Source organism: Protopterus annectens, chromosome 8.part0 (assembly GCF_019279795.1).
Source record: "Protopterus annectens isolate FY-2018-M chromosome 8.part0, PAN1.0, whole genome shotgun sequence".
Classification (NCBI taxonomy): domain Eukaryota; kingdom Metazoa; phylum Chordata; order Ceratodontiformes; family Protopteridae; genus Protopterus; species Protopterus annectens.
Genome location: NC_056741.1, coordinates 1,005,704,549 through 1,005,714,267, shown reverse-complemented (window position 1 = coordinate 1,005,714,267; position 9,719 = coordinate 1,005,704,549).

The following is a 9,719-nucleotide window of genomic DNA, read 5'->3' as shown; positions in this document are numbered from 1 at the left end:
AAACCCGATAATATCATAAGGCTTAATATGTGGACATACCAAAATATTTTGGCAGTAGTAAATGTACCTCCTCCAGCTTCCACTGCACTTCCAAGCTATATTACCCAAAATATAAAAGTACTCCATGAGCCATAAACTAATAATAGTTGATGACCTAAATATGGACTGGAAGGGGCTAATCAAGGTACATATGAGTGGACAACTTTCAGTCTTACTCAAGTACTAACACAGTGATCATGGCCAAACCCATCTACTATACTTGATGTGAATTATCTAAGTACTTTTCCAAATTCTGAGTAATCATGACTGAATACTAGTTGCCTAGTCTATAAAATATGACAACATTTATTTAACATTTGTTTACCAGGAAAGTACAACTTGGACCAAACTGATTTTCAGCAGAAGTCCAGGGAGAAATGCTCCAGATGCATGTCTTTGTAACATGGAAGGAAACCGGAGCACTCAGAGAAAACCCACATGAATGCAGGGAGTATATGCAGACACTGTACAGAAAGTACCCCAGCCGAGAATTTACCTGGTGAACTTCTTGCTGTGAGGTGACAATGCTAACCACTGCACCAGTGTGCTGTCCAAATAATACACCTCTATATAATAACCACTAGACCTATTTCTGAAACATCAATGGAGACACTAATAGAAGAACTACAACTTCTTGTCTGGGTATCAGTCTGCAAATGTACTGACCCTACTGATGCCTTATCTACCTTTAAGAATTTGTTGATTCTCATGCAGGGTATGTTGTAGTCTGCCAGAAAACTAATGCTATAAGACAAGCAAACATGCTGGCTCACAAATTAACTTAAAGCAGAAATGAAAGTTAGGGAGGGAGGCTTCCAGATATGGAATGAAGACCCAGATAATGAAAACAGATATTCCCTGGGACTCATGAAAGCTCCGTGCAAGAATAAGTCTAGCATGAAGCAGATCATGCCATTCAGCACAGCAGCATGCCTTGCATATTCATGAAGGCACGCTGCTGTATAACCTGCATGGACACGATCTGTGAACAAGTGCAGAGGGCGTGTCTGAGCATTGCTCGCCCAGTAAACACACATTTTGAAAACAAAAATAGTGTCCATGGACACTGTTAGCATACCCCCAACTGAACGGATATTTGCAGAATGTCCAGATTTGTGCCTTGTATGTCAGGTGTGTTCCTCCTACTGTCCTGGCAAAGAGCTGAGGCTCAAAGTCATCGCATTTATTTATTTTACATTTGTTAACTGGGAATGTCTGACTGGACACAGGTCCATTTTCAGTGGCGGCCCAAGGAGCAAAGCTGCAATTACATAAATTCACAAGTTCAAAATGATAGATATTTACATTCAGGAAGTTAACATTTTAAGACTGACAGTATATTACAAATTTAAAGGAAAACATGAATAACTTAGAAGAGAATATATTTTAGCAGATATTACATGGTGCAATCAGAACAAGATGTATTATATATAGAAATCATTCAATAGTAGACAGATAGAGTAGTTGATACTATTGTCATATATTGACAGTCCAGTGTGTTTAATTTCTCAGGTGTTACAGAAAGTTACTGTGAGTAGTTTAATGGATGACATAATATTTTATTTATTTATTTATTTATTTTTTACATTTGTTGACCGGGCTAGTCCAACTGGATACATGTCCATTTTCAGTAGAGGCCCGGGGAGAAAAGCCCCAGTAAAAAAAAACATACAAAAATATAAAATTCAAAATTAGAAAAATGGCATTAACATAGAATATTACATCATAAAGTTAACACGTTTACAAAAAAAAACAGTAAAAAATGACTTAAAAAGTCAAACATGGAAAATAGTACTCAAGACTAACAGCATTAGTAATTAAGAAAAAGGTTAGTTTATAGAGAGTTGTATGAAGAGGTTTATAGTTAAGTATATTATGGTTTTGAGTGTAACAGATAGTTAAAGGATAACAGTTAGTCAGGGTTGGTACAAGAACATAACCAGTGGTTAGTGAAGAAAAGTTTTAGGTTAGTTTTAAATAGTGGGAGAGAGGTTTGGGTTGTAAGGTCATGTGGTAATAGATTCCATAGTTTACCAACTGAGTTAGAGAATAGGGAGTCACCTGCTAAGTTTTTTGATAAGGTAGTGTGAATCAACATTTTGTTTGAGGAGCGTAGATTCTTCAGGTTATTATATGGCATTATGAGGGTGGAAAGAATTGGGGTGTTGTTGGGTTGGTATAGGGCTTTGTGGGCTATTGTAAGATGGTTAAATTGTAGTTGGTGAGGGAGTTCAAGCCAGCCTAGTTGTTTTAGATTCTGACAGTGATGAGTCCTGTAAGAAGAGTTTGTAGCAAATCTGGCAATATTGTTATAAGAATTAGCTAGTTTGTTGAGATTATTTTTAGAAAGATTGGTATATATGGGGGAAGCATATAATAGGGTAGAGATTAAGTGGGTTCTAGCTATTGTGATCCTGGCTTCTGGTATAAGGAAAGGTTTGATTCTATAGAGGGATCCAAGTTTTCTGTTAATAGATTTTATTGTAGTATTTATGTGTGTGTCAAAATGTAGGTGATTTTCAATTGTAATTCCTAGGAGTTTGGTGGTGGGGTCTGGGAAATGAGGGTACCATTGTTGGATGTGAGTGTAAAATGAAGAGGGGTAGACAAATGAGAGGGTGTAAAGAGCAAAAGTTTGGTTTGTTTTGGGTTAAGGAGAAGACAATGGTTAGAGAACCATTGTTCTATAGTGGTGAAAGCTTTTTGTGTGAGAGAATGAAGTTTGGTTTGGGATGTGCCAGAACAAATTATGGTAGAGTCATCTGCATATTGAATGCAGGTAGAGAGTGGAGTAGAAATATGAAGGTCATTTATGAAAATGGAAAACAGTAGAGGACCTAATATGGAGCCCTGAGGGACACCTAGGGAGGTGGGAAGGAGGTCTGAGAGATGATTTTGCCAGAGAACTGCTTGTTGTCTGTTTTCAAGGTAGGATGTGTCAAGAGAGAGGGACTTCAGAAGGTGGAGGAGAAGTTGGTGATTAACCATGTCAAAGGCTTTTGATAGGTCAACAAAGAACGCAGAGGAAAGAATATTTTTGTTAGAAAATACATTAGAATATGACAAACTGTACATTGATTTAATATAGTAGAAAAATAAGAAAAGGCGATCTCTGCCTAACATACAAAGCTATGTCAAACCCAGAGCTGTTGGACATGCTCCACTTAAAGAAATCCCAATCCCTCCAAGCTACATGCTCTAGGGACCTAAACCTTGTCACCGTAATAAACAGAACATGCTGGAGGGATAGATTCCTGTCCCAGAGACTTCCCATACTCTGGAACAGACTACCTATCTATGTCAAACAGAGCTCCTCATTAGCACTCTTCAAGAAAAATCTTGATGATTGGATGGGAGATGGGAAATTCACCCCGGGGCGCACTTCTGTGGCTCTGCTCGACAGGGGCACAGGAAAATAATTTTCTTGGGTGGCAAAAGCCAGGGTACATTTTTTGGCTAGGCTTGTATGGGCCCTAAGGCCGATAGCCTAGTACCTACCTATGAACCTATGAACCTAAGTTGGTGATGCTTGCTTATCATGACAGAGGATTGCATTTTATTGCTTATGGTTACATAAAGGCCATATTTAGTATGTGACTGTAGCTATCATTAATGGAGAGTATGCGAGTTATTTAGAATTCTGGTATTTATCCTGGGGTGAGACAAGAGCATAGCCTGTTGTTCTTGAAGTGAGTTTTAAGAAGTTTTTTGAATTGAGTGGTAGAATTATTGGGTATTAGTTGGGTAGGAAGGGAGTTCCAGAGTTTTGAAATGGAGTGGCTATAGATAGCTTTACCTGCCTAGTTGTTGTGTTTGGTGACTTCTAGGTGATTTAAGGTACTAGATCTCAAGGTTTGTGTGCTAGTGACAGTTGATTTAGTTGCAGTACTTTAGGAGTTCTACCAGTTAAGTTTGTTGAGGGACTCACAGTGATGGGATTGGTAGGATGACTCTGTAGCAAATCTTGCTATCTTATTATAGCAGGTTTCTAGCTTATTTAGATCTGTTTTTCAAAGGTTAATTAGCACAGGGGATGCGTAGAGCAGGGTAGATAGTAGGTGTGTCCTACTATTGTTGTTTTAGATTGCTTTGAAAGATAGTGTCTGTTACGATAGGGCAGTCCTAATTTTTTGTGAACTTTCTTTATGGTTTGGGCTATGTGAACATCAAATCTAAGGTGGTTATCAATTTCTACACTTAGTAGTTTGGTGTGGGTGGCAGGGATGATAGCAGTTTTGTTTTTGGAGGTGATAGTAAAGTTGTATGCTAGGGGGAGGGATCTATGACAGATAAAGAGGAGTAATTTTGTTTTATTAGGGTTAAGAATGAATTGGTGGTTGGTGAACCAAGTTTTGGCTAGAGAGAAGCACTCTTGTGTTAGGGAGAGGAGGTGTTCGGGTGTGGGAGCTGCACATATGATAGTGGTGTCATCCGCGTATTGAATTAATAATGACAAACATTTGAGTCTAAGACTCAACATTCTTCAAGTAAGTCATGCTAATGCAAAATCTGTTATTCATCAACTTCCTGAGTTTGTAAGAGCAATATTTAAAATCTATCCCTCTTTGCCCCCCCATCATGTTAGGCTTTTCCAGATTTTATAGTGTAAGAGGTGGAGCGGTATGACTGTTAGCTATGTGCACATCCCTAAACTAAGAAAAATAAAACAAATAATTTTTTCCCCTCCCCACTAAAGTTTAAGCATAGCTGAGCAGGTGTGTGCATTGGCAGCTGTGTATAGCATAGCTTAAACATCTGAAGGAGCTAAATAGAAATATACAGCCAAAATAGCCAAAGTAAAATAGTGTAGTGGTTAGAGATTTTGCTTAGCATGCAGTCATTCATGGTTAGAGCCACAATGTAGTTCATGCATTTTTATATCTGAAAACAGCACTAAAATTATCTTTGTTTGTAAATAGGTAGTGAATAATATATATTTGTTAACCAGGGTAGTGTAGCAGGTCCAAATGTGAGGTGTCAGTGTAGTACAGATGTGAAACCCCCATATAAACACAAGTGGCCCATACAGTATAGCCACAAAATAATATAATGTAATGAAAGCACATAGGGGGGACATTATGGAAGGTGAACACAAGATGTCATTAAGAAGAAATCAACTCCACCTTCCTGATAGTCCATAAAATGAAAGCTGAACAATGCTAAATTTTGCTCAGCTATGCTTAGCTGGTATAAGCATTGCTTAAATCTAAATACTTACCAATAATTAACATAGCTAAGTGGATTTGCGCACTTGTAAGCTGTGCTTAGCATCTACCTCTTTAAGCAATGATTATCTTAGCTAAGTGGGTTTGCCCATCACGTAACATAGCTCAGCATATTCAATATCATCAAATCACAGAAAAGGGCAGGAAATCAGCCCTATTTAAACCTCGTAGGTAGGAATACAACCATAACCAGTTGTAGCTGATCACTCCAGGCACTATGTCTGGCATTGGTGAGGGTGTGTGTTTTCAGGCACAGCATTGGGGCATTCAGGAATCCAGGGTCATGGTTGGACTCCTTTTAAAAATCATGAAGGAAGACTGCTGCAGGATCAATACACAGGGCTCCCAATACAAAGTGGAGGCATGGGGCCATCTCTCATGTGACCACACCAGTGCTACTGGTATCCCTCAGATGGATGAGCAGATCCAGCACCATTACACTGACCTGAAGCGTAGGAAGAGGGATCACTTGGACCAGTGTATCCAAGATGCACAGGCACAGAATGTCCCTGAAGTGTGTAAGTATCAGTATCAATTAGTGTTCTGCATAATCCAACCTGAGTATGTAATCAATAGGTATGCATAAATGTTTATTTATCTCATGTACAGCTGAGATGAGATGGCTGCAAATATTGACGCACATGCTAGCAGGCTGCTAAGGCTGTACTGGAAGGCTGGTGAGTAAATATCTAGCTTGCATTATTCAGGGTAAATAAATAGAAAGTAGTAGATTGTCAACACCTAGTAGGTAAACTGTGTACTGTGTGCAATGAATAAAGGACTGTCAACAGGTGAATAAAGGTCTCTGTAACATTGAATAAAATTAAAAATCCCAGACTGTTGTGTTTACTTTGTCATGTTGTGGTAGGAATATAAATGTGTACAAGTTCTGCATAGTTATGTGTTTCTGGTAGAAAATAACTGTTTCATGCAACTATTACTGAAAGCCTAACACATATCTGCTGTCTGGAAATTGCAGTACAGTTGTCATTACCTAGGGTATTTGTCTAACTACAAGGTCAGATTGTGCAAACCAGAGACTACTAGACAGAAAAAGTCAAGCATGAGTTAGCAGGTCCTTAGTAGCTCATTGTAATAAAACACAGCTCTGGTGTACCTTTTTGCACAAACAGGCATGGTTCGAATCCTACTGTGGTGGTGGTGCTGTGGTAGCGTTGTCGCCTCACAGTTAGACATTGCACGTTCGATTCTCAGTTAGAGCGTCTTCTGTGTGTCGACATGCGTGAATGGGCGTTCCTTCGCTGAAGGTTGTGCATTAGGCCCGGCAAGCCAGCACGAAAAACTCTAATGCCAATCATTAGCGGACCGGAGTTCTGCTGTGGCAACCCCTAACCAGGAAAAGCTGAAAGACAGGCATGGTTCGGATGCTGGCAGTGGTAGTACGCTGAATGCATATTTTCAAACAAAAATATGTGAATATTTGTATAAACAGTCAGGTAGTATTAACATAAATTACCTCCACAGGTCTGCAAGGTAAATAAATGTTTTTAATAGCTGTAAGAAGGCTTTACCAACACAATATGTGTTCAACATATCCACTGCCCAACCCCAAGGCTGCAAATGACAGCAAGATAAGTACATACACCAAGCACTTTGTTCCAATACATGTCCCTCAAGTTTTACAATGTCACGGCTAATGGTCACTGATGATAATAACCAGGGAGACAGATAGAAACCCTAGTGGAATATATCAGTACCACACCCCCGAAGCATGAGTGCCGGGCATTACTGTCAGTGTCACATATGTAACTGTGAAGATGTGAATATGTGTATAAACAGTCAGATAGTTTTAACAGATATTTCTTCAACAGGTCTGCCAGGTAAGTAAATGTGTCTATTAGCTGTAAGAAGGCTTAACCAATACACTGTGTACAACAATCCCACTGTCCATCCCCAGGCCATAGGTAGATATACAGTGAGGTTAGCCATGGAGAGTAATGAGTAGAGTAATGATCAGTACAACTGTTGAAAACTGAAGCCTAGACAGTTGTTAATTAACCTCTCCCCCCCCCCCCATCCTATCTGCACCAGTACTTCATACACATTAAATGAGTATGTTCATCACCAAACCTACTGTTGGGACATGTGTCCTATTGTTATACAAATATTGAACCATTTAAATTTTAATGTTCCCTGTTCAAATACTATCATTGGTGGCCTGTTGCTATCAATGTAACTTGCATGCTGTTATAATGCCTACTGTGGTTCCATGTCTGCATGTGTTCTGTTTGCTATGCAACTGTTTCAATCCTATTTTATGGGGTCAATTGGAACACCCATGCATGCTGTTATAACTAATCCTGAAATGCGTTGTTCTTGACTAACCACCATATTTTTTAAACTGAAACACCATAGCATGTCTGGGAAGGCAGATCCCAGCAGATCCACCTGTCCCGCCTCATCTGGCCATGACACTGGACCCCAGCGCATCTGTGATCCAACCCAAGCCTTCCTCTTCTGTTGGTCCTGCACCACCTTAAGGTGGAACCACCTCAAAAGATGGGGCTCATCCCCCCAGGACCCAGGACCCTGAATACCATAGTCAGTGCAATGTATCACTACACCATCTGAACTGTAATAATGCATACTGTTTTTTTCAAATATATCATTCAGTACAGGTATAGAATAGTAGGTAGAATATAAAAATATACACATTTAGATGTGTATGGTGATAGATAATTATGAAAAAGGATATACATCAGATATATGGAGCTATACATTTAAAACAAATACATATAGAATATATATATATATATATATATATATATATATATATATATATATATATATATATATAAAATATATATATATATACATAAAACCTCTCCACCTCTTAGTGCAAGAATTCTGGACAAAGGCTGTCAAAATGGGGGGACAATGGTCCAAGACCAGGGACATAATGTACATACTGCAGTTATAAATGTAGAATGTTGCTACAGTAACAGGGTTTGTGTCAGCATACATGTTCAGAAGGATGTGAGTTCTGACACTGAAATGTATGCCATTTACTGTCAGAAATCCTCAGATTCTCACAGTGATTTACCACAGAAATAAAAATAATGATTCTGTGGAACAGACCAGAAATATGAGCCATAAACCTGTACAGTCTGAAACAATCTGGCCAATCTAGAGGTATGCTCAGAACTCTTTAGTGCAACAAATATGAACCAAGCCTGACAAAAGGGGGGGGGGGGGTAAAGCCATGAAACTGGAAACATATCCCAAATACTGGAGTCAATAAGGTGACACAGTTGATGCAGTAACAACCTCCTGTCTGTTGTAACATATATTGACTGGAATTGCCCAAGTTCAAAACCACATTATTCTCCACTAGTTACTGACACAAATCTTCATATCATCCCACTGATGCGTCAGAAATACACAAAACATATGGGGGTCAGGCAACAGTGCATCTGATATATATCTTAACATAACATCACAGTAGGGAAACTACACTGAGCTGCTAGGCATGTCACCAAGCACTGTCTTAACTACAGTCAGACTGACAAAACACTAACTCAATTTTGCTATGGGGGAATACACATGTAATTGCAAATATAGCAGGTACTAGAGAGATGCAACAGCACTGACAAACAGATACCAGTGTGAAAGTGCATACCCATAACCAATCTCACCACATTCAAATTGACATACTGGTAAGCCACATGAACAGTAGAATATTTGGACTGTGTGAACAAAATCATCAGCATGTTTGCCACTCACACATTACCCCTACATATACTGGTCCAATTCACAGTGTAGTCTGACGCCTGACTGTGGTATGGGACATGTGTCAGTCTGCCCCTACTAATATATACAGCTGATAGAGCACCAAAAACTGGAGCAGCATGCAAAGTCAGATAGAAAAGACCCATAACACTTACATCTACCCCCTCCCTACACAGGCCAAATAACACATGCGCAATACATTACTACATGATCCTGACATTCTGTCAACAATTGCCAGAAATACACAGTCCTCTCAACTGTATAGAGTCCCACAGAATGTCCAGGCTTTGTCCTCATATATAAGGCCTCCTACACATAACATGTCTGGCAGTTAAATACATCACTGGGATGATATCAGGAATGAAGTCACTATATAATGATATACTACACCTATCCACCTCTTACAGCATGACATCTGAACAAAGCCTGACATATTTGGAGGGCAGAGGGACAAACACAGGGGATTTATTGACATATTGCTGTTATAAACTGAAAAAGTTACTGGTGTGACAAGGTTGTTGTAACATATCTGCTCTGAGGGATATGAAGTCAGAAACACACATGGATGTTACTGTTTACTGACTGCAATTCCCAGAGTATGATACTGAATTTCCAAGGCCATAAAATGTGTGAGTAACACACCAAATATAAGAGTCCAAACTCTGGTCAGTCTGAGTATAGCCCTACAGTTGAGAGTTATGTCAA